Genomic DNA, 23412 nt, shown 5'->3' with positions numbered 1-23412 from the left:
AAGACAAAAGGTACTTTCTCATTTATCCAAATTAAATTCTCAGGTATCTTTCATTCAAGAAACACATTGTACTGAAGCAGAATCACTTAAGCTAAAAAGACAATGGGTAGGCCAAGTTGTGTATTCCCCTGCTTCTAGTAAAAAAGGGGGTGTAGCTATATTGTTTCATAAATCTTTATCTGTGCAAATTGTTTCTACTCAAAATGATGCTAATGGACGATGGGTGATGGCCAGGGTTGTTATACATGGTAAGGATTTGGTTTTATTGAATATATATGGCCCAGTCAAACCTGACCCCAAGTTCTGGCATGACATCAAGGTTCTACTCTCCTCCCTTGATTGTCCTAATGTTATTATTGCTGCTGATTTTAACCAATGGTTAGACCCATTTTCTGATAGACAATCTCAGTCCAAGTTTCATCCTGACAAATCCCATAAAGCTTTTCAATCGGCCATTACCTCTCGTCCTCTATTTGATGTTTGGAAGACATGTAATCCAGATTCTCTTGAGTTTATGTTTCTTTCCAATGTACACCATACGCGATCTAGGATTGATTATATTCTGGTCAGTAAATCCCTGCTCCCATCTATTCAATCCTCGGAGATTGGGTCAATTTTCATTTCAGATCATGCACCAGTCCTTTCTGTTTTGGATCTCTCGTTAACCTCCCAAAAATTTAGTAGGTGGAAACTCAATAATGTTTTATTATCGGATTCTACTTTCATAAAAGAAGCTACTTCCTTTGTCAATGAATTCTTCATGTTTAATAACCCCACATCAACCTCTGTTCCCAATAATTGGGATGCTTTTAAGGCCTCATTTCGGGCATTTACTATTTCTTATGTCTCTAGGAAAAAGACAATTGCTCGAAATAAATACTTAGCTTTACTACAACTGCTTAAACTACTGGAGCATAATTACTTCACTTCTAAATTGCCCTCTGCTTTACATGACCTCATTAAGGCCAAATCTGAGCTTAACAAACTTGCGACAGTTGAAGCTTGTAATATTCTTCTCAAAATTAAATCCAAATACCATGGCGGCCAAAACAAAGCTGGTAAGATGTTAGCTAACTATTTGAAAATCAAATCTGAGCGTAAAAATATTGGTCCCATCTTAAATGAATACACTAAACGCCTGGTGTCCTCAGACGATGATATTGCTAATATCTTTCATAATTACTAGGCCCTTTATTCTGATGACACGAACCCGTCTAATCAAAATTTAGATATTTTCCTTTCTGGCCTTCCTTCCCCCCCATCCTTGCCACAAGAATTCGAAGCCTTGGAGGGTGCTATTACCGCCCAAGAAATTATTAATGCCATTAAATCCCTAAAAAAATCAAAGGCTCCAGGACCGGATGGCTTTTCGGTCGAATTTTACTCCACCTTTGCATCGATTTTTGTTCCCAAGCTTCTGACATTGTTTAATTCCTTTATTAGGGATGCCAAGGCCTCTGGCTCCTTTATGGATGCTTTAATAATCATCATTCCCAAACCTGATAAGGATCACTCACTATGTAAAAACTATCGCCCTATTTCATTGATTAATTATGATTGTAAAATATTTGCAAAGATTCTTGCCATCCGTCTTGAGCGTCTTCTCCCACTATTGGTTAAGACTGATCAAGCTGGTTTCATTAAGGGTAGATTAGCAGCAGATAATGCTCGAATGTTTGCAAATGTTATTGCGCATGCAAAGAAATTTAAAACCCCTCTTGCAGCGATATCTCTAGATGCTGAAAAGGCCTTTGACCGTATTAATTGGCAATTTATGTTTCGTTCCCTTAATTGGTTTGGTTTTGGTTCAACTTTCATTTCCTATATTAAATTATTATATTCCTGTCCCCGGGCTAGTATTTTTGTAAATAATCATTTTTCCAAGTCTTTTTCTTTATCTCGTGGGACTCGTCAGGGCTGTCCTCTCTCCCCTTTGTTATTTGTTCTTTGCCTTGAACCCTTCCTTGAGCGTATTCGAGTTAATGCTCATGTTTCTGGTTTCACACATAACTCAGTAGAAATTAAAATATCAGCCTATGCTGATGATATATTGATTTATATGTCCAACCCTCTCACATCCCTTCCTCCCTTCTTGGATGAGGTTCGACTATACTCCAGCATTTCTGGATATAAGTTAAATCTCTCTAAAACAGAGGTTCTACCCCTGAACTCGTTATGTTATCAATATATGTTTCAGGATACTAATTTTACATGGTGCCCCACAAAAATCAAATACCTAGGTATTTGGTTCTCTGCGTCCATACCTGCTACAATAAAGTATACATTTGCAGCATTACTTACTAAAATTCAATCATTGCTTCTTACATGGTCCCCGTTATTTATTTCTTGGTGGGGTAGATTAGACACTATAAAAATGATGATTGTTCCTCATGTCCTTTATATATTGTCTATGTTACCCATTTGCATTCCCCTTTCATATTTTTCGCAAGTCAATTCTATTTGTGTAAAATTTTTATGGAATAAGAAACACTCACTTGTTGCCCTTTCAAAGCTCCAACGCCCGAAGTCTGAGGGTGGAGTATGCTTTCCCGATTTTAAGGCTTACCACTCAGCCTTTCTCATTAAACAATCCTTCGCTTTATCTTTTGATTTTGCGAATACTCCTATCCCGAGATGGATTGCTTTTGAACGTTCCTCTCTAAAGGATTTTTCTTTTCAGAATGTGATTTATATGTCCAATTGTACTTTCATTTCTAATAACCCGATTATAAGATATTCCCAAAGTTTACTATATAATACGTTTACTAAGGGTTTAACTCCATTTTAATGCTTTCTCTCTTCCACTATCTGGTATAATAAATTTCTTAGATACAAGGGTAAATCATTCTATTACAAACACTGGAAGGAGAAGGGTATTATTTCCGCTCACCAATTAATCCTTCAACATTCTATTATTCCCTTCCTTGAGTTGCAAACACGATTTCAATTACCCGACACATTTCGTGCTGAATACCTTTTAATTTCAGCCGCTTTACAATCACAATTATCCTCCTTTGACTACACCTTTATATAGTATATTCCCTATACATATACCTAAAGCAGCCCTTGTTTATAAATTGTTGTTATTACACTCAACCGAGAGACCTAAATCTCCTACTGAACTTGCCTGGGAATCAGAATTATCCCTTTCATTTTCTATTGTTGTATGGGATAAACTATGGTCTAAGTTATTTAAAATCTCTGCTGCTGCTCGTATAACTCAATCCTTGTATTTTATTTACAATAGAGCTGTTATTACTCCTGTTTGCATATCCAAGTTCTCCCCTTCCTCGTCTCCATTATGCTGGTCTTGTTCTAAATATCCTGGCACCCTGAGACATCTCCTTTATGATTGTCCTAATGTTGTGACTTTTTGGAAGTCGGTTTGGTCAAAGTGCATGAACATTTTTAATTGCGATTTGAGTTTATCATTTCATAATGTTTTTTTAGGTTCCTCATCACCTGATTTGGATGACTCCACTTCTATTTCGTTATTGTTTGATCTTTTTATTGCAATGGCATTTAAAGTTATTTTATCTTCATGGAAAGATAATTCGAAAATTTCTGTATTAATGTGGTGGAATTTTATCTGTGACGAACATCGAATTGCCACTGCCTCCTCCTCTGTCCTCTCGCAAAAAATTAAATCTGATCTTCTCTGGTTACCATTTACATCTTATCTTTCCTCTAGCGCTCCTCTTCCCTAACTTGGAATTTTCTTCTTTTATTTGGTAGCATACGCAATCTTAGGACATTGCTATTCTTTTCTATTCCTTGATTTCTATTTTTATTTCTTCTCTATTCTCCTTCTTCATTTCTTTCCCCTTTCCTCCTCATTCTTTTTCTTTTCTTCTCTTTTCTCCTTCTTCATTACTGTTTGAGCTATTGTATTTATTACTTGATTTTTATACTTTGTAAGTATAATTTAGATTTCCTGATTGATTGCATTCTCTATGTATTTCTGTGCTTTGTTTATTCCTGAAAACTTAATAAAAATTCTTAAACAAAAAAAAAAAACACCCTTAGCAATTTGGGATTAAATGATTACTTTGCAGATACCCCACCATTTAAAGAAACTAGTTAAAGAAAAGCATATTGCTTATAACAAGGAAGCTAGGTTCACAAAAATATTGGACCTGGCTATAGTCCAATCCTATGTGCCAATGTTTATGTCTAATGGCATGGAACCTTTTCTGACTTGGGTAGAGGCACCAGGTTTTATCGCACACAGTTTCATGTGAACAAGATTAATTTTTTGGTGGCCTTTCCTGTATTTAGTACTTGGTTCCCAACTTTACCTTGTTGCCCTTGTGATGGGAGGTCGCACTAATCAATGAAGCACTTTATGCTCTTTAGCACCTTATATTTTTCTTTTAGGCCACGATTTTTCTGTCCCATTCTTAGTGGTAGAATTTTTAATAACCATCAGAGTGAACTGCTATTACTCCAGCACCTGAAGTCCCCATTAATATGCTACTCAGTTCTGAACTTTATCATTTAAGCACTAAAACTGAGAAAGACATATGCATTATAGCCCAAGCAATGTGAGTGTTTTAAATCTGTAGGTTTTTAAATAACAGTTCAATTTTAACATGACATATCCTTGATATTCTATTATGTATCCTCTTTACTTTTAATATGGGGGATAATCGGTTTATGATATGCTTTTGTTGTAACATGGGGGTTTCTTAATTGTGATTTTTATTGTACTTTTACGGTCATTTGACCGAATAAAGTTGTTGAACGAATGTTTTAAAAATATGTTTGAAAAAATGTACTACATTTTTATTATTTTAAATGCAGATATATGAACCCAGGGAGAGTGAGGAGATAACAGCCTCAAGTGTTCAGACCATTTCCAGACCTTGCCACCATAGAAGAAAGGTATATAATTCTTAATTTATTTCATCAGCTGGAACCAAACTTCTGCCTCACAATAGGAATCCCACATCAATAACACCAATGGTCTATATCATGGCAGTACTTCATTTTCTGGCCACAGGATAATTTCAATATACTGTGGTAGTATCTGTTGGAATGTCACAACCAACTTTCAGTGGTGTGCTACAAGAAGTTTTTTCTTAAATGATGAGCCACATCAACAGCTTCATACAGTTTCCACGAAATGAGAATTTTGCCAATGTGAAGGGAGATTTTTATGCTTTGCATTGCTTACCACATGTGGTTGGAGCAATTAATGGCACAAATATTGCCTTAGTGCCAACACATGACAGTGAACAAGTCTACTGCAATCACAAGAACTTACATTCACTCAATTTGATGTTGTCTGATTACCAGATTTATACATCACAAGCATGTGTGCGTGTTTTCCAGGATCAACCCATTATTCCTTTGTACTATGGAACAGCACTATACCCCTGCAAATGTCACAACTTGGACCTGAGAGGGGGCCTGGCTTGTTGGTAAGTACAATCTGACAATATATTCTCTTGGTTAATTTCAAGTGTAATGATCAAAAATAGAATGTAAGTTTTTGGGCTCTTTTTTTTTAACTGGAACATATAGGAGACTCAGTTTATCCGAACCGACCATGATTGTTAGCACCGCTGAGGAATCCAACAATGCCAGGGAAAGACCACTTCAATGAGACCCATGGAAGGACACAGAGGCCAGTGGAGCGGGATTTTGAGCTCCTAAAGGCCAGATTTCAATGACTGGACACGACTGGTGAAGCTCTCCTCTACTCACCTGATAGGGTGTGCAAAATCACCATAGCATGCTGGATGTTACACAACATAGCCCTGCGACGGAACATCATGTACCTTGCAGATGAAGAAGACCATGAAGAGCCACCAGGTGAGGCTGTTGAAATGCCAAATCAAGATGATAGTGGTGAAGAAGAAGGAACTGACTTACGTCAAGATGTTATTGACAACTTCTTCACATGAGTGTGGGTATATATTCACTTATTATTCCATTACATTTTAAACCAACTTTTAATCTAATGAGAATCAAAGTCTGTGCTAGACATTTTTGTGGAAGGGCAAGCTAAGGTCAATCCAGGGCAACGATGTTTGTTGATCTAAGTTTGGACACAATGACTACTGTGTTTATTTACATTGTTTATCTGAAAATGTGTCCTCAAAATGTGTCATTTATAATGTGCCTATTTTGTAATGTCATACAAATATTATTTTTTCATTTAATCTGTTTTAGGTTTCTCCACCACATTATTTTCATTTGGACAGTTCAACATTGTGACATTTGCAGTTATATGCTGCTGTTGCGAAGTACAAAGGGAACATAAATTGATCCTGTGAAAGAGACACACACGGATGTACAGATCTTGTACAAAGACAACTTGCACAGTGATTGAATTGTATTATGCAATATGTTCTACTTAATTTGCTCTAACCACATGTGGTAGACCACCCAAGCATACAAATCTCCCTTCAGATGGGCTAAATTCACATTTTATGTTACCTGTATGTAGCTGTTGATGTTTTTCATCATTGAAGGAAGAACTTCTTGTAGCACATCACTTAAAGCTGGTTGTGACATTTCACCAGATACTGCAACAGTGTATTGGATTGATCCTGTGGCCACAAAAGGCAGTACTGCCATTATTTTCACTAAGGCTGTTATATATGTGGGTTTTCTATTGTGAGGTTAATGATCTAGCTCCTGCTGTTGACATCCATCAATCATAGTTTGCCAATGATCTTCCATGGTGGCTAGGCCTGGACCTGTAAAAGAAAACATGGCATGAATGTTTTGGAATATGCATAGGTTATAATGTATTAGGAAAATATATGAAGCATTTGTTTAGTCCAATCAAATTATATATTAGTTTTTGATTTGTGGTTTTTATAATTTTTTTATCATCTTCTAAAAGAAGTGAAAACCGTAACATACATGAAATGTATTTATGAATAAGCAATCGTTTTAATTTAACTTTTTAAAATGTATGATGGAAGAAAAAAAGTTAACAAAATGAGAAAAGAAATACAATACCAGTCAAATCAAATCAAATCAAAAAGCTTTATTCGGTACATATTACATGACCATAGAAGCATACTAAAAGCACAGTTAAAAATATCTTATTTACACAGTCGCTATTAATATAGAAATACAGTCCATATTTCGATAAACATCCAGGAAACAATTTGATATAAATTCATTAAAATCTTATAGATTCATTAAACTTTAAAAATCATCTTACAGAGTACATAAAGTGCATTCATTTATAAATATTACACGTTTTTAAAAATTGTGCATTATATTATCCATCATCAATTCTCATAGTTTTCGTAAGTTAAAGCCTCCAATTGAGAAAAGGTCTTTCTTTTCTTAATAGACATTTGAATAAAATTACAGGCAGCATTCATAATTTTTTCATCCTCCAAGCTACATATAATATTAAAAGCTTGTTTGTAGTGATAATATATATTTACTTTACAAAGGGGTTTCAATGAAAATTTACAAATGTCCCTATAAAAATCACAAAAATAGTAAGAAATGCAGCGTGGTTTGGGGAGATTTTCCATCACAAGGACAAGTTGGTAATACATGATACCTTCTCCTGATCTTAGGAAACGCAACTAGATAATGTAGGGTGCCAAATCTTAATCTAGTAAAAAAAAAACCTATGCTGAACATTTCTTATTGTAATAAGGTAGGGTTGTATGCCATTGAAAAATGGGCGTTTATAATAAGAGATAGCACTTTGTTTTGTGCTTTGTTCGCCCTCCCTTACTACGTCCATAGCTGTAATAAGCCTTGTTTAAAGTTCTTTCTTACTATATTCTTCAATGGACATGAGGTCCTTAGGCTCTAAAGTTAGTTTGCAGATTTTTAATATAGTTTGTATATATTCAAGCAACAATATTTTCCTGCTATTATATAGGGCCAAGCAATCAAGTATTATGCTCTTAGTGAACCTAGCTTCTTCTCGCGTCAAAATCCCATGCCATAATGTTAACCCAGCTGTTTTTATAAAATCGCTAATGTAGGGAACAGACAATTCTCTATGAACTAAGCAGTTAGATGTAGAACTTGGGACTGCTGGCAAATGTTTTAAAAACCTATTCTCATGTGTTTGGAGGGTTACAATATTATCCCCCCCACATAAAGCTGCACCCTAGCATGCAGTCGAAATTGCTTTACTTCTATATAGGGTGAGCATTTCCCTTATGGGTTTGTTTCCTATTTTTTCTGAGAATCTAAAAATGCCTTCTATGCTTCGTGTAAATTTTAAACTTGATAAATTAATATGTGGGCCACATGTACCATTTTCATTAAACAATAAACCCAAATAGGTAAAACTAGAAACCCTCTCAATCGCAATGCCGTCCACATAATGTTTTTTAATCCTTCTTCTATTTTTGCCACAAGTCATGGCAAAGGTTTTTGTTAGGTTCAGTTTTAAATCATTTTCAGTCATGAAATGGGCACATTTTTCAATCAGGCATTGCAAACCGGTTGCCGTCCTTGAAATAAGGATGGCGTCATCTGCATAAAGGAGCACTGGGGTGGGATGGGGTCCTACTTTCGGTGCGTCAGCCTTCAAATCCTGTAGGCAACAATCAACGTTATTTATATATAGTGAGAATAAAAGGGGTGCTAAAACGCACCCCTGTCTTATCCCACGAGTTAACCTAAAATCAGGCGTACAGTCTTCCTTTAAACCGAATCGAACTCTGGATAACAGCAAAGTGTAAATCTGGGATAAATAAACAACAATGTCTTTGGGGGCACCTAACTCAAGCAGTGTTTGCCACAATTTTTTGTGATTTACCAGGTCAAAAGCACTGGTGAGATCCACAAAACAAAGATGTAGGGCCCCCCCTTTTGCTAAGGTGTATTTTCCCACCAAAAGATCCAAGTTTACACATTGTTCTATTGTCTCGATACCTCTCCTAAACCCATACTAGGCATCTGAGAGGATGTTATTCTCAGCCCAGGTCTCTAGTCTTCCCAGCAGGACTCGCCCCATTAATTTCAAAGTAGAGTCAAGGAGAGATATGGGACGATAACACTTGGCATTTCCTCTATCCCCTTTTTTAAATATGGGGACTATAATACTTTCAACCCAAGATGCGGGCAGTTTTCCATCGAGGGTTGCATTAAAACAATTACGTAGGATAGGTGACCAGAATTCAATATCGTGCTTAAAAACGTTATTGGGACCCCGTCAGGGCCAGCGGCTTTTCCACTAGCACTTTTATTAAGTGCTCCTTTAATTTCTTCTAGAGTTATCATGGGCATCCCCACGGGTTCGACTATTATAAAATTATTTTCCTCTTTTTGCGGGCTGTTTACCCCTCCTAGGTTACAGATAGCTCCAAAATGAGTTATCCAATCCTCCATAGGCACTAGGACGTCTATCTTTACTGCTGCAACATCTCTAAAGAAAGGATAATTAATTGTTTTCCAAAATAAAGTAGTATCCCGAGTTGGTGCAGCTTGTATTAATTTATCCCAGGCCTCTTCTCGGATCACTGTTTTCCTGTCATTCAGAGCTAAATTATACTTTCTCCTTCGGTCTCTTATTTCAAAATTGTTCCTGGGTTTAATTTTTAGAGTATTTTTCAGTTCCCTATTCAACCTTGAGCATTCCTGATTGAATCATCTAGGTTCTTGTTTGTGCACTTTGTTCTTCTGTTTTTTTTTAAATCATCAGCTATTTCATTGATAATATTGGAGAAAGCACCAATAATATCTAAATTAGTTGATGAACCATCTAAACAGGTATCAATATCTTGTTGTTTCTTCCCTGTAAGATTTTCCATAAACAAAGAGGGATTTACTCCTAACCATTTTAATGAGACTCCGTTGTTGCTTTGGGTCACAATATTTTCATCAGCTACCTTCCCTCTTTTAATCCTGAGTGTATTTATCTTCAGAGTCAGTATTAAGGGGTGGTGATCGCTAAAAAAGCTTGCACGAACTATAAGGGAACCCACTAGATCCCTATATTGTTCTGTGACAATAAAATGGTCAATAGTTGAGGACGATCTAGCGCCTACAAATGTATGGGTGGGCGATTGCTCATCTACATCCTTTAATTCCAAAATTACTAGATCATATTTATGGATGGCAGAATTAATAGCTTCTCCATAAGTGTCATGGGGAAAATGCGAAATTTGATCTCCATAATCATTTAAATGGCCACATTGTTCCCCAAATATGACTCCACATTTTTCAATGTTAAAGTCACCAGCCCATATGAACATATAATCACCCCCCATCCCTATCAGGAAACCATTGAGATCCTTTTCTAAGGAGTTAATTACCTTAGATCCTGTGTTATCAAAAATGTTGTTATAGAAATTTATTACAACAATGGGCTGTTTCCCCTCGATTTTAAAATAGAATAATTGATAAAATTGTGATACATTGTATGATTTTTTTTAAACGAGGGAGGAAGATACTGAAATTGCGACTGCTTGGCCACCTTTTGCACGTCCCATTCTAGATGGTGCCGCATGAGTACATATAGTTTGGTAGCCATTTATAAAAAATGGTTCAGTATGCCACATTTCTTGAAACAAAATTAAAGCACAGTTCTCACATTTTTTAGCCATTCCTCATTATTTAATTTAGCTTTTACCCCTGCAACATTCCATGACATTATACTTAGATTGTCTTGTGAAAGTTGGCATACGCCAACCACTTGTTTGGTACCCATCGCTTCCTTTTCACAAACTAATGGCCACTGATTTAGGGGTTGCTTTCTAGCACAATCCTCTTTGGCGGTCATCCTACTCTTTTTTTCGAGTTGTATCTTATTATACTTAAGATTGACTTTCTGGTCATTTGGTTGCGACTCAGTGACTTCTATTACTTGTCAATCTATATCACTACAGGGACTTAGTGGCATAAATCTATTTGGTGTGGGGGTGATCCCCATTACTTCAGACATTCCTAAATAATTAATTTCATTATAGCAATGCCCATTTTTTGACCTATAAAAATATCCAAGGGGAATTGCAGTAATATAATCACCCGAATGCACAGTGGGCTCTGCTATAAGGTTACAGGACAAATTTAACAATTTACTGACCAATTCCCTACTACGAACGTTCACTACCACAGAGTCTCCTTGACAAGTTTTCCTTGAATTCCCTACCCAGCTTACTCTTCTCAACTTTATAATGTTTTGCTGTAGTAGGTTAGTTTTAAATTTAAACTTATTTGAGAACCAATGCACAACCTGATTTTTTAATGTATCATATGATTCTTTCCTGGCCCCTCTCACTTTGGAGACATTTTTCAGAATTATCACATAGGGGGTTGCCTGTTGGGGTAAATGTAAAACTTCAGCCGGGTTATTAGTTAATAATTTTTGCCCCTCTGTCAATTCCGGCTTATTTGTTTTAGCTATAATTTTAAAACCATCTTTGTCCATTCTTATTCTTTGGTCTAATGTGGAGTCAGTCTGATGGGATGATACATGAGGTATGGATCTTAACTATTTTTTACCCCCTGCAATTTGGGTCCCGATTTGAATCCCAGAGCAATCTTTCCGTGTCTCAACAGATGGCTTTATTGTCAATATTTTTTCCGGCATATTTAAGGACGATAATTCCGAGACCAATTCTAGGAGGTGTGTAACATCCTTTTTAACTAGCTCTATTTCTGACATTAGTCATTGATCGATGCTGTGCATTTCCCCGTGCAATTTTTTTAAGAGATTTTCCAAATTTAATGTTTTTGGAGCATAATTAGCCATGTTTTCATTGGGTATGCACCCTTCATTTTTTGTTCCTTTCTTAACTTTCGGTTTGGGTTTAACCTATTTTTTCTGGTTTAATGTCAATATTTCTTTTGCTTTAGGAAGATGTTGTTTCAATTTTTTGGCCGGCCATTACAAGGAATCGGACAGTGCAGAAATTTCTAGTGGAATTGTCATAATGCAAGCATTTGCCATACCTCTAGTATTTGCTATGGTGCTTTCACAGTGGCTAATAGATTCAACCACAGAGACCTTATCACTACCCTTATCAACATCCTTTGGCGTTGTGGGCGAAACAGGTTGCGTGCTCCCTACCTCTAGATGTGACTTTTTCATTACTGCATCTAGGGCATCCTTTGTGGCAGCAAGTTCTTCTTCAACCTGAGTTATTTCATTGTTGATTATCCCCACGGCACTTTTCAAAAAGTTAGTAATAGGTACATTTTTTGTATTAGCCTTCCCTCCATTTGGCACTAATTTTCTCTTGCCCATGCTCGGATATTTTTAATTCACGGATTTGTATGATCGGCTGCTTCTTACCTGTATGATGTTGTTCCTAGGGCCAAGGGGGGTGGCCCAGCCCAGCCTTGGCATGCTGCGGATGGGCGCAGACGGGCCCGCCCTTGGTCCGGGCTTCGTTCGGGTGCGCCCCGCGTGGCGGGAGTTCTTGGTTGCCTTTGTGTGCCTCCTGGCGCTGGTTGATGACGTTGTGGCAATTCGGTGCCGAAATCGGGCTGGAGCCTGTAGTCCTGGGTGCCGCGGATGCGGCCGCCTGGCTGCTTAGTATCCCGTGCAATGGGAACCTCCAGGAGCAAGGCAGTTTGGCTGGATTGAGAACCTGTGCTGCGGGGCGGGAGTTCTCAGTCGCCTTTGTGCGCCTCCTGGCGCTGGTTGATGACGTCGCGGCAATGCGCTGCCGAAATCGGGCTGGAGCCTGTAGTCCTGGCTGCTTAGTATTCCGTGCAGCTGCAACGTCTAGGAGCAAGGCAGTTTGGCTGAATTGAGAAACCAGTCTTTGTTATTTTTGATTTTCTTCAATAAAACCAAATTAAATGAACCGGGATCAAATGTTTGGAAAAAAAAAACTAAAATAAATCATGGATGAATGAGACTATTATTGGAAAGCCAAAATTGTTTGAAATCCAATCTACAAAATACAACTGGAATCAGAAAGGTAAATGTGTCCAGAAAATAGTCCAAAGAGTGAATGGTAGTCACACACTGGCAGAAATTAGGTTCTGCGTCTCTTGGTGATGATGGTGGAGATCTTGTCATCATCTCGCGGTGGTCCGAGTGAAAGTTCCTTCCTGAGGGGGAATGGTGAATCCACAGTTGCAGGGACTGAGGTGAGTGCAGCTATTTCCTCTTGTGACAGGGCCTCCCTTTCTGAGGCTGAGGCAGATGTAGTTAGCCCAGATGTTGTTGGGCCACAGAAAGGGGAAGTGGTTGCTAGAAAAACCCTGCACATATGTGTAAGCATATCATGCAACACTGCAGTCAGGGAGCCCAAATTGGAGTTCAGATTCTACATCTGTACATTGTGTTCCCTCTGCAACTGCTTCATCTCCCGGTGTTCTGTCAGGACCATGCTCATCATGTCTGATGGAGGAATCCCAAGACTTGGTTGATGGTGGCCTGAGTGACAATTAATACAGTGGCCTTACTTTGCTGGCCCACAGATCCCCACAGATTCCCTCCCATGACCCCTATCCCCACTACCCTGTGCCCTTGTCCCTATGTGCCGCATCCCACTGAGTCCTGACTGAACTGGAGGTGATGGTGGTGGATCAACAGCAGCTAGGACTATGGGCTACAAGATTGGGGTGATATTGGTTTGGACATAGGAAGTGGAGGTATCCATAGGCTGAGGTGTGGTAACAGGTGGGGTGGGAGATGTAGGTGTGGGCCAAGTAAAACTCACTGGAGCAGTCTGCCCATGCAGATCAGATGGACCAGGCAGCTCCTCATCATACGAACGTGCAGGAGTGGAGTCTTCACTAATAGCTTGTTCCTCATTTGAAATTGAGGTATCCTCAGTGGCGTATTGTTGTTCATGTACCCTGGGTGTTGGACCTATTATGAATTACAAAAGAAAATATTGTAAAAGTCTCGATTATACATCAAATGAGTTTAAAGCTAAAAATGAAGCAATTTAAGAGGAAAAATAAAACGTATAGAATGATTGTAATTTTCAGTGGTATTATAATAAATTACAAAAACAATGTAAATCACACACACAAAAAAAACCAGGTAAAAAAGATGTCCTGAAATGAAAAATAATTAGAAAGTATACATAAAATATACCAAACATTCAATACCACACTGTAGACAGGAAAAATGTGACAGAAACCATTCCAAAACTTAGTAGGCTACAAATCTGACAATTACACAACTTAGGAGGATATATTGCATTAGTCATCATATAAACATTACAGAGTACATTTATTAAGAAAAAGACTTATATTCAACATACAGAATTACATACCTTAAGATTTTTAAGTCAATAAATTTTGATTTGTAAAACAAATAACATCAATTCAGTAAAAGAACAAGGATAGAACAACTTACAAAATGGAACACAAAAATATTTGAACACATGGCATGAAATAGAGATTGATAAAAACATAACTCGTTAACATATGTGAAAAGTATATTAGAAAATAGAGAATGAGCAAGATAACATTGCAATATTATTTTGACAAAACAAAAACAAGGCATCCTGGTAGTTGTAGTCATTTCAATTAAGCATTCAAAAAACACTTGCAAAATTGTAAGTTAAACATAACTTAGTGAAAATATGCAACAAAAAGCAACAGACATTTACAATAATAAAACCCATATATGAAATATGTTATTTGGTGTGAAAACGCTTACAAAAACCATTACATCATGTGAAATGTAATGGAGATTGAATCATGTAATCTTAAATACAACAAAGTACATTCAAACAAACAAACAAGACCAAAAATAAATGATCCAAAAATATATATAGTTTCTATGTTTCCTAAAAGATACAAAACACATTAGCAACAGCTAAATGAAAACCAAAAATTACATTTAGGTCTAGTGGCACATACAAAAGTATAATTTACCAATTTACCAATTTACCAATTTCCACTCCACCAGGAATTCCTGTCAAGCTTTCAGGATGTAGGCTATTCAAGACCTTCTAATCCCAGAAAATCAGAGGAGGCTTTGAGAACCACCACCAGTCCTCTGGGTCTCCAGGTGACACTTAGAGGCCTAGAACGCACACTCCCCCGCAGGTCATTCCACCTCTTCCTAATTTCCTCCTGTGTGTGCGGGTTGTTTGCTACAGCATTCACTCTGTCAACTATTCTAGTCTACATTTGCCTTTTCTGAGCTATAGTTGTATTTTGTACTTGGGCTCCAAACAATTGTGGCTCTAATCTAATAATTTCATACACTGTGACTGGCAATTCTCCCTCTGTAAAATGGAGATTTCCCCTCCTTGTCATTATTAAAAAAGAAAAAAAAGAAAACTTAAATCAGCTGTCTTCTCTGACAAAAGGTCTGCTTGACAACGTTGTGCTGCATTGGAATGGCAAAGCATCGTGGTCTGACATGGAGTGCATTTTATAGTGTGGTATGCAGGTGAAACTAATTAGCCAATTCACATCAGGTGTGTGATGTTAGCATCCAGCCAAAAGCAACAGGAATAATACAATGTTTAACTCGTCCCGCAACGGAATTACTCCCTTGTGCAATCTGCCGCTAGAACAATGTCCGCACAACTATGAAATTTAAGTAGGCTCTGCGCAATCCCTCTGCCCTGATGGCAATGGAATAATGTTAGGCACCATAGAAGTCTGCTGCGTTGACAGCGGTGAACCGGCAGATCAGCCAGCCAATATCTAAATACGGCGGGCGGGAATCCATCAGCTTGATGAAGTACTTGTAAATTCTTCCGCTGAGGGATGACGGGAGTCCCGTCAAGATCTAAATCAGCCCCTACATTTTTTTAAAATAATTAAATTAAATGTTTAAACCTTTAAATAATAAAAACGTAATTTAAACATAACATGGGTTTTAAATAAATGTACTGAATATTAATTAAACATGAAAAGTCTAGTGAGGGTGGGGTTTTCAGAACTTTTGTTCAAAAAGTAATATTTATAAATTAAATTCATCTTGGTAAACTATTTAATAAAGATTTAATTTGATGAGTTAATTGGCTGTAATGCTTTGTTTTATTGCTTTCAAATTAATAATTATTATTTTAAATTAATTTTCAATTTTAGTACTCATTGTAATAGTTTTTAACTTTTTTAAATTAAGAAATTGTATCCCTTTCCCTGTATTTTGCCTAACAGGAATCTCCACCCCAGTGGTGAAGTTCACCTACCACATGAGGGCAGTATTTGCCCTTATAGTGGAGATCTGTGCCTACATTTGGAAAGTTACTTGTAGTAACTTTACACGTGTTATTCAGTCTTAGATGTCTCCACCCCCTGTTTTCAGCAAGTCAACACTTTGGTGTAAATGATCACTTGAAAGAGCTAAAATATGTAGATTTACATGTACGTGCAGGAGTAAACTTACACACGGGTAAATCTGCACAAGTAAATTTTTGCTCATGTGAATAGAATCCGTAATATTTTGATTGAACAGGATGGTAAAAAATGAACATTTTGCGAAAAATTGATCCATAACATTTGTGTGAACACACAGGATTATATTAATATTCTTTTGTGTGCATTGCAGACGAGGCCTGCAAAAGCACTTTCCTTCATATTAAACACTGTTGACTACACATCACTCAACAATGTCTAATATTGTATGTAAACAGTACATAGCAAATATTAAATAAAGCTGTTGTGTCAGGAGCTCAAACAGACGTGATTGAGAGGACTTAGAGTATTCAAACATGGTCCAGAACCTGTTTACCTACAACACTTTGCAATCCCTTCCTAAATTTACCATATTTGGCAAACAAACTGCAAAAGGAGATTGCCGTATTTATAGAGAGGTATGCAGCATTTCCAGAAAACAACTGTGCTTGCTGTGTTGCAGTTTCAAAATAAATGACAATGTGAAATCAAAATGGCTCAAATGCACCTTTTATTTGGTGGTAGATAATTGCTTTGAAGTGGCACATCGACAAAGCTTTTGCAAGTATTGTTGCATCATACCAGCTAGTGAGACGACTTCTGGGTTTTTATCCAACTTTCTGGAATAAAGTCTTGCACCACGGGCTCTCCAGCTGTTGAATATGCATGACAATATGATTACCCAGACAGTAATCTGCTCCAAGTGAGTGCATGGCCGCAACCACAAACCTCTAAGTATTCACCTTAAGGACTGCAGAAAGGATCATGAGAGAAGGTTTTGTATTTGTGTTAGAAGTAGCTAAGAATGTCAGAACTCTTAGAGTAGAAATAATTGATGATGTTTCAGATGGTCCAACAAATGTGCAGGAAGGTGATAAACGTGCAAGATGGAGCATTTATCCTTCACATTGGCATGCTGTCATGGATGATGCTCTTGAGGGCTACTAAATGTGTCAGACCAAAGGGAGTCTACATGGTACTTGAGAAAACAGCTTAGAAACTTGCTATGCATCTTGTTTGGTTCCAAGAAGTTGACACAGGCCCTATAATGATCCTACTGTTCAAATATGTCATTAGACTATATGGCCTCATGTACAAAACATATTTGCAGTTGCAAAGTCTGCGAGCCATAACAACACAGGCTTTCTGAAATGAAAAAAGTTAGTTTAGGATGCAGTTTAAAAGTCTTTCTGACTTACAAAAGAAGGAGGGGGCATGCACCCACCTTTTAGTAGGCCGTTTGAATGTATCATTTCATAACGATTGCAATTGCAGTTGCCATCACAAACCATTTATCAGATAGTGAATTGTGGTGGTATTTGATCTTGAAAGGGGGAAGCTTCTTCTTTGGGAATGATTACTGTCAGCTTCAGGGAGAGACATACGCTGCTTTAAAAAAAAAAAGTTCCCTTCGGGAACTCGACACTAGGAATTGAGATTTGTTGTCCCTTGCAGGCCTCTTTCCTTTCATTTGCAGCCCTTCATAGGGGTCATACATTTCATCCAGCCTCTTTAGCATGAGGTTTAGTGACCTTCTAGGAATATTTTCTTTGCGATGTGACTGAAGCATGGATGAGGTGCAATGCAAAATGCTGGGCAGGTCGCACAAAGTTGATGTGCAGTGTGCACCCACTGCTAGCGACATCTCCAAAGACACCTCTAGCCCATAGTTAGAAGCGAATATTTTTAGGATCCTGCAACACTGAGGCCCTCATTTAAAGTGTGTACCTGACACCACAATATGTGGGCACATTACCTCCTAGTAAGTCTTCCTCGCCACCTGAGTATGAAGTGAGCTTCAGGTCCCCAACAGAACCCTTCAAGAACTTTTGCGCTGTAGTCATCCCATCCCTTCCTAAGATGGCTGACCTCCTTCACCCCTGACCCCTACAAGAGGAGGAACAACCCACCCCACTTCCTGTTTTTTTGTTTTGCTCTGCAGACTCTCCGAGTGCACATTTTCAGGTAAGTGGGGCGGGGTTGTGCCAAAGCTGGCTCTAACGCCCGGGTTGGAGGCCCTGCGAAGGTGGCTCATTGTCAGCATCTTCTTATTTATTTTCGACGTGCATTGTAAGCTCTGCAAAGTGGGCTCTTACTTGTTGAAGGGGGCCCTGCTAATGTGGGCTCACACGGTGGGCCGTTCTTCAGAGGCAAATGGGTTGTCTGGTGGGTCCCAGACCCCGGCGGCTGCTGCCGCTGTTCTCGTGGGCCCTGCTGGTCCGGGTTGACTTCGGGCCGGTGCGTGTCTTCTCCCACTGTTTATGTGCAGGATGCTGCAGTAGGGCGGTCAGGGGTTTTGCGACGATACGGCTGGGCGGCACCCATGATGCATCACGCATTGCTGGCATACCGGCAATTGCCAGGGAATGCGGACGTGGTGTCGCTCTGACAGCGTGCATACTGCTTTTGGTTTGGGGTTGCTTGACAACCGGCCAGGGTTCTCTGCTTGTGCTTTTTGTTGGGACATGACTCGCTTTTTCTGCTGCTCGCTGTGAGGATTTTCCTATCCTGTCAGTGTGTTCAGGATGGAGCCTGGTGATGAGTCCCTTGTGGAGGCAGGCCCTGGTGTGCAGGCTCCTGCAGAGACACCTTCTTTGCAGGCCATCAAGCAGATGATTTAGGCTGCTGTGGCATTTAAGGAGCATGAGGGCCCTCTTCCACTAAAAAGCAGAGCATGGAGCCTTCCACCAGCACAGAGGCTGACAGGGAGGATGATGACCTCCAAGGATATGTGCAGGGGCAGGAGCTGAAGGAGGTCCTGCAGCATATTAAGAATAACCTGGCTTTCTCAGTTCCTCTAGTTGAGGATGATGAAGAGGATTTTTTTACGCAGTACCAGAAGCGCAAACCTGAGTCTCTGCCATGGCCCCCATCTATTAAGAAGGTGAATGATAATGAGTGGCAGGAGGTGGACAAACAGTCTTTTCCGCGCTATCTTTCTAAGCACTATGCCAATCAGAATTTTGCTAAAGACTTTCCCTATGCTCTGATGGTTGATTCTCTGATGGCTGGGTTGTCTTCTCAGGGGTCCATCATTTCGGAGGGTGCTTCTCTTTCGGACGCGGTGAACCAGTGGGTGGACGCTGCATGAAAAAAGATCTTACGCTGTGGCCAACTTTTCCATTTGGGCATCTGCTTACCTCTCCTACACTTTCCAGTCTCTTTTGAAGGACTATCAGTCACTTGCTTAACTTATGGAGCAGTGGCAGACATCATGCCTATCCTGGTGGTAATGGAACAACAGACAAGGCTGTTGTCAAACATTTTGTTTAATACCTACGGGGCCACTGCGGCTTTGGATGGCGCTGCTGTTCTGGCTCGGCACCAGGTCTTGTTGCACAATTTGAAAGCCGAGGCGGCACAGAAGTCCCTTCTAATGAAGATTCCTTTTTCTGGGACTAAGCTATTGGGTGCTCCCCTGGAGGAGATGGTGAAAAAATCGGCTGAAAACAGAAAGCTGTTGGCTCCCATCAGTCCTTTCAGGGGGAGGTTCTTAGACACGGAGAGGAAACTTGCTCTATCGTGCATGGATCATGGTCGGGGTGTCCTTTTCTTCCACAAAGCCAGGTTTTAGTAGTTGGATGGTGGCTCTGTCCCCTCTAAGAAGTCCTGACTATCCGTGGGGTCAGCTCCTTGTGGGGGGTCAGTTGTTGAATTTCATGGGGGCTTGGGAGAGGTTCATCTTCGACTAGTGGGTCCTGCTAATTGTCAAGAAAGATTACACGATAGTCTTTGACTCTCCTCCCCCAGAGTTTTTTGTTCACATTCCCTTGTCATCAGCTGCGCCAAAAAAAAGATGGATTTAGGCCCAGATCTCCGTACTGGGGTGAATGTATGACATTGTTCTGCATTCTGTCCATCAATTGTTGTTTTTGCATTTGTCACCCCGAGTGGGACGGGTATGCCCAGACGTGGGTCCAGTGCTCTCCTTGCCACTGGAGTCAAGCTATCCTGGCTGATGAGGGGTGAAACCCCAAAACTGGTCCTAGGATGCTAGTTTCCAGTCCAGGGAGGACCTGGCCTGGCCAGTTTGGGCTGGACTGTTCCCATTGAGTTAAGACTGATTTGCATATGGCTGGGTTCAAACTGGAATAGCATGGTGAGCAAAAAGAAAAAAAGATGGATTTAGGCCCAGATCTCCATACTGGGGTGAATGTATGACATTGTTCTGCATTCTGTCCATCAATTGGTGTTTTTGCATGCGCCAAAGAGGAAGGCACTTTTGGCAGGTATTCGGAATCTTCTCGACAAAGGGGCCAGCTGCCTGGTTGTGGCCTGTCAGAGGGGTCTAGGGGTCTACTCAATCCTTTTCCTGGCAAGGAAGGTGTAGGTTTATTTCCGTCCTGTGCTAGATTTGAAAAGGGTAAACTCGTTTGTCCCTCATGTTAAGTCTAAGATGTTATCTTTCGAGGAGATCCTTACCTTGCTGGTTCAGGGGAAAGTGGTGGATCCTTGGAACTGCTTGATGCATATCTACATGTGCCCATTCACCCAGCATCCCAGCGGTTCCTCAGGTTCTGTGTGGGGCCTATCATTTCCAGTTCCAGGCATTACCTTCTGGTTTATCATCTGTCCAGAGGGTCTTCACTAAGGTCCTGGCTCCCTTGGTTGGGTTTATCCATAGGGAGGGGATTCGGGTATTCCCATATCTTGATGAGTGGTTGATTTCTGCCTCTTCTTGTTTCAAGGGGACTCTTGACGTCCAGATGGTGTGCGAGATTCTGGAGGTCCACGGCTTCCTGATCAACCACAAAAAATCACATCTGACTCCCACTCAGGACTTGGTGTTTATTGGGGGTCACCTGGACAGTGTAAGGGGCCAGTGTTTCTGCTGGTCGAGAGAAGGGTGACCTTGAGGAGGGACCTGGGTAGTCTGCTCCCCCTGGCTTCTGACCCAGTGCATCAGTAGTTGAGGCTACGGGGTTTGTCGGCGGCCATCAATATCCTGCAGTGAGTTCATTTACACCTGTACCCTTTGGTGAACCATCTTCTGTGCCATTGGTTCCCTTGTTCTGCAGCTTACGATGTTTGGGTGGTGGTGTCCCCTCAGATTCATCTCTTCCCGGGTTGGTGGATGGGGGAGTCTAATCTGGTGAGGGGTCTTCCATTTCAGGTGTCCTCCTCTCAAGTGGGGACGACAGATGCCAGCCAGTTGTGCTGAGTGGTGACAATGGATTCCTGGTCTGTGCAGGGTCTCTGGGACTGCCTGGAGGCTGGTTGGTCCTCCAACCTTCGGTAACTGAAAGCAGTTCAAATGGCTTGTCTGGAGTTTGCTTCAGCCCTCCGGGGGCATCATGTTCTGGTCCGGACGGATAATCAGGTTGTGATTAACCCCGGGCGGAGTTCGCGGAGTTGCACTACGCGAAGCGCAAAAAAAACTTTGTCGCACTACGCGGGGCTCAGCGAGCGGCGGAGTATGATAGAAAAATGATTGCACTGTGCCGGATGCTTGTCCGCACTGTGCAATCATTGCCAACAGCACTATGCACAGCGCAAGCTTACCTTTTTTAGCTACTCAAGTAGATGGTTACTCGAGCGGCAGCTTTCTCAACGCGAACGGGCAATTTCTCAACGCGAGCGGTCAAGAGCATACGCGACAACTTGCAATGAGAAACCTGACCCCCCGCGTTGAGAAATCTCGCCGGGAGGTTTATTTTCCACGCTCGCGCTCACCAACTTGATGTTGGCGATCGCAAACGAGGAAAAATCCTGCCGGGTGGTAGATTTTCTGCGCTCGCCAACTTGTCGTTGGTGAACGCGAACGAGGAAAAAAACTCCACTATGCTGCGCAAAGCGGAGTTTTTCGGATCTCCGGGAGCTCCGCGTAACGCGGAGTGCGGGAAACTCAGCAAACTCTGCGAGCGGAGTTCACTGCCCAGGCTTAGTTGTGATGGGCAATCTCAATCAACAGGGGGCTGCAGGGCTTGGTCTTTGTGGCTCTTGGCTCAGGAGAATCTGACTTGGGCGGAGGGCTCTGTATTGTCGCTGAGGGCTGTGTTTCTAACGGGGGCAGAATTGTGCGGCAGATCGCCTGAGCAGGATTTTTCCATCCATGAGTCCAATCTCTCTGTCGATGGAAGCGTTCTGTATCTTGCTGGGGAGGTTTGGGTGTCCGACGGGGGACTTGTTTGCAGCAAGGGACAAAGCTCTACTGCCCCACTTCTGCACAATTACTCCTTGTCCGTAGGCGTGGCGAGTGGATGTGATGTCGTTCCAGTTGCTGGACTCCCTGCTTAACGCATTTCCTCCGATCCCTTTGATTGCCAGAGTCCTGTGCAAAATCTTCCTGGAGAGGTTGTTTGATCTGTTGATTGTGCCGGGCTGGGTTTGACGTTCCTGGTGTCCTCTCATGAGGGAATTTGCGTTTCAGGTGTGTTGGGCAATTCCCAACCGCTCGTAGCCTCTGAGGGGTCCGCGTCTTCCTACAGGGGTTCTGCTGTGGCTCCATCTTCAGGCCTGGCTCTGGAGAAGTTGAGTCTCTTGTCACGTGGCTGCTCTGTGGAGGTGGTGGACCTGCTTCAGGGTTCCAGATGTCTGGCGACTCTTAGGTATTATGCCTGGCATCGGTGGTCCTTTTCAAAATGGTGTCTATCTAAGGGGCTGGATTCTGGTTCAGTGGATCCAATCAGGATAGTGGATTTTCTGTCGGATAGTTTTGCTTTGGACCCGGCCCCCCTCTATGTTTCAATCAATAAATCAATCACTGCATTTGTAAAGCGCGCTACATACCCGAGAGGGTCTCAAGGCGCTGGGGGGAGGGGGTGCTACTGGTCGAAGAGCCAGGTCTTGAGGAGTCTTCTGAAGGCCAGCAGGTCCTGGGTCTGTCGTAGGATGGTGGGGAGAGTGTTCCAGGTCTTGGCGGCGAGGTAGGAGAAGGATCTGTCGCCGGCGGTGGTTTTTCGGATGCGAGGGACTGTGGCGAGGGCGAGGTTGGCTGAGCGGAGGCTTCGGGTGGGGGTGTGGAAGCTGAGTCGGTTGTTGAGGTAGGTGGGTCCGGTGTTGTGCAGTGCTTTGTGTGCGTGGATCAGGAGCTTGAAGGTGATCCTTTTGTTGACGGGGAGCCAGTGCAGGCCTCTCAGGTGGAGTGTGATGTGGCTGCGGCGGGGGACGTCGAGGATGAGTCGGGCCGAGGCGTTCTGGATG

General features: G+C 41.0%; 1 long non-coding RNA gene across 1 annotated transcript; it reads left to right on the top strand.

Annotated features, from left to right (window-relative positions):
• Positions 1–4801: 4801 nt before the first annotated feature.
• Positions 4802–5586, top strand: LOC146785259 (uncharacterized). Its single transcript, XR_014970698.1, has 3 exons — positions 4802–4884; positions 5335–5423; positions 5527–5586. It is a non-coding gene; the product is annotated as an uncharacterized LOC146785259 (long non-coding RNA).
• The last annotated feature ends 17826 nt before the right edge of the window (positions 5587–23412 follow it).

Source organism: Triturus cristatus, chromosome 11 (genome assembly GCF_964204655.1).
Source record: "Triturus cristatus chromosome 11, aTriCri1.1, whole genome shotgun sequence".
NCBI lineage: Eukaryota > Metazoa > Chordata > Amphibia > Caudata > Salamandridae > Triturus > Triturus cristatus.
This window is presented reverse-complemented; position numbering and strand designations above follow the sequence as displayed.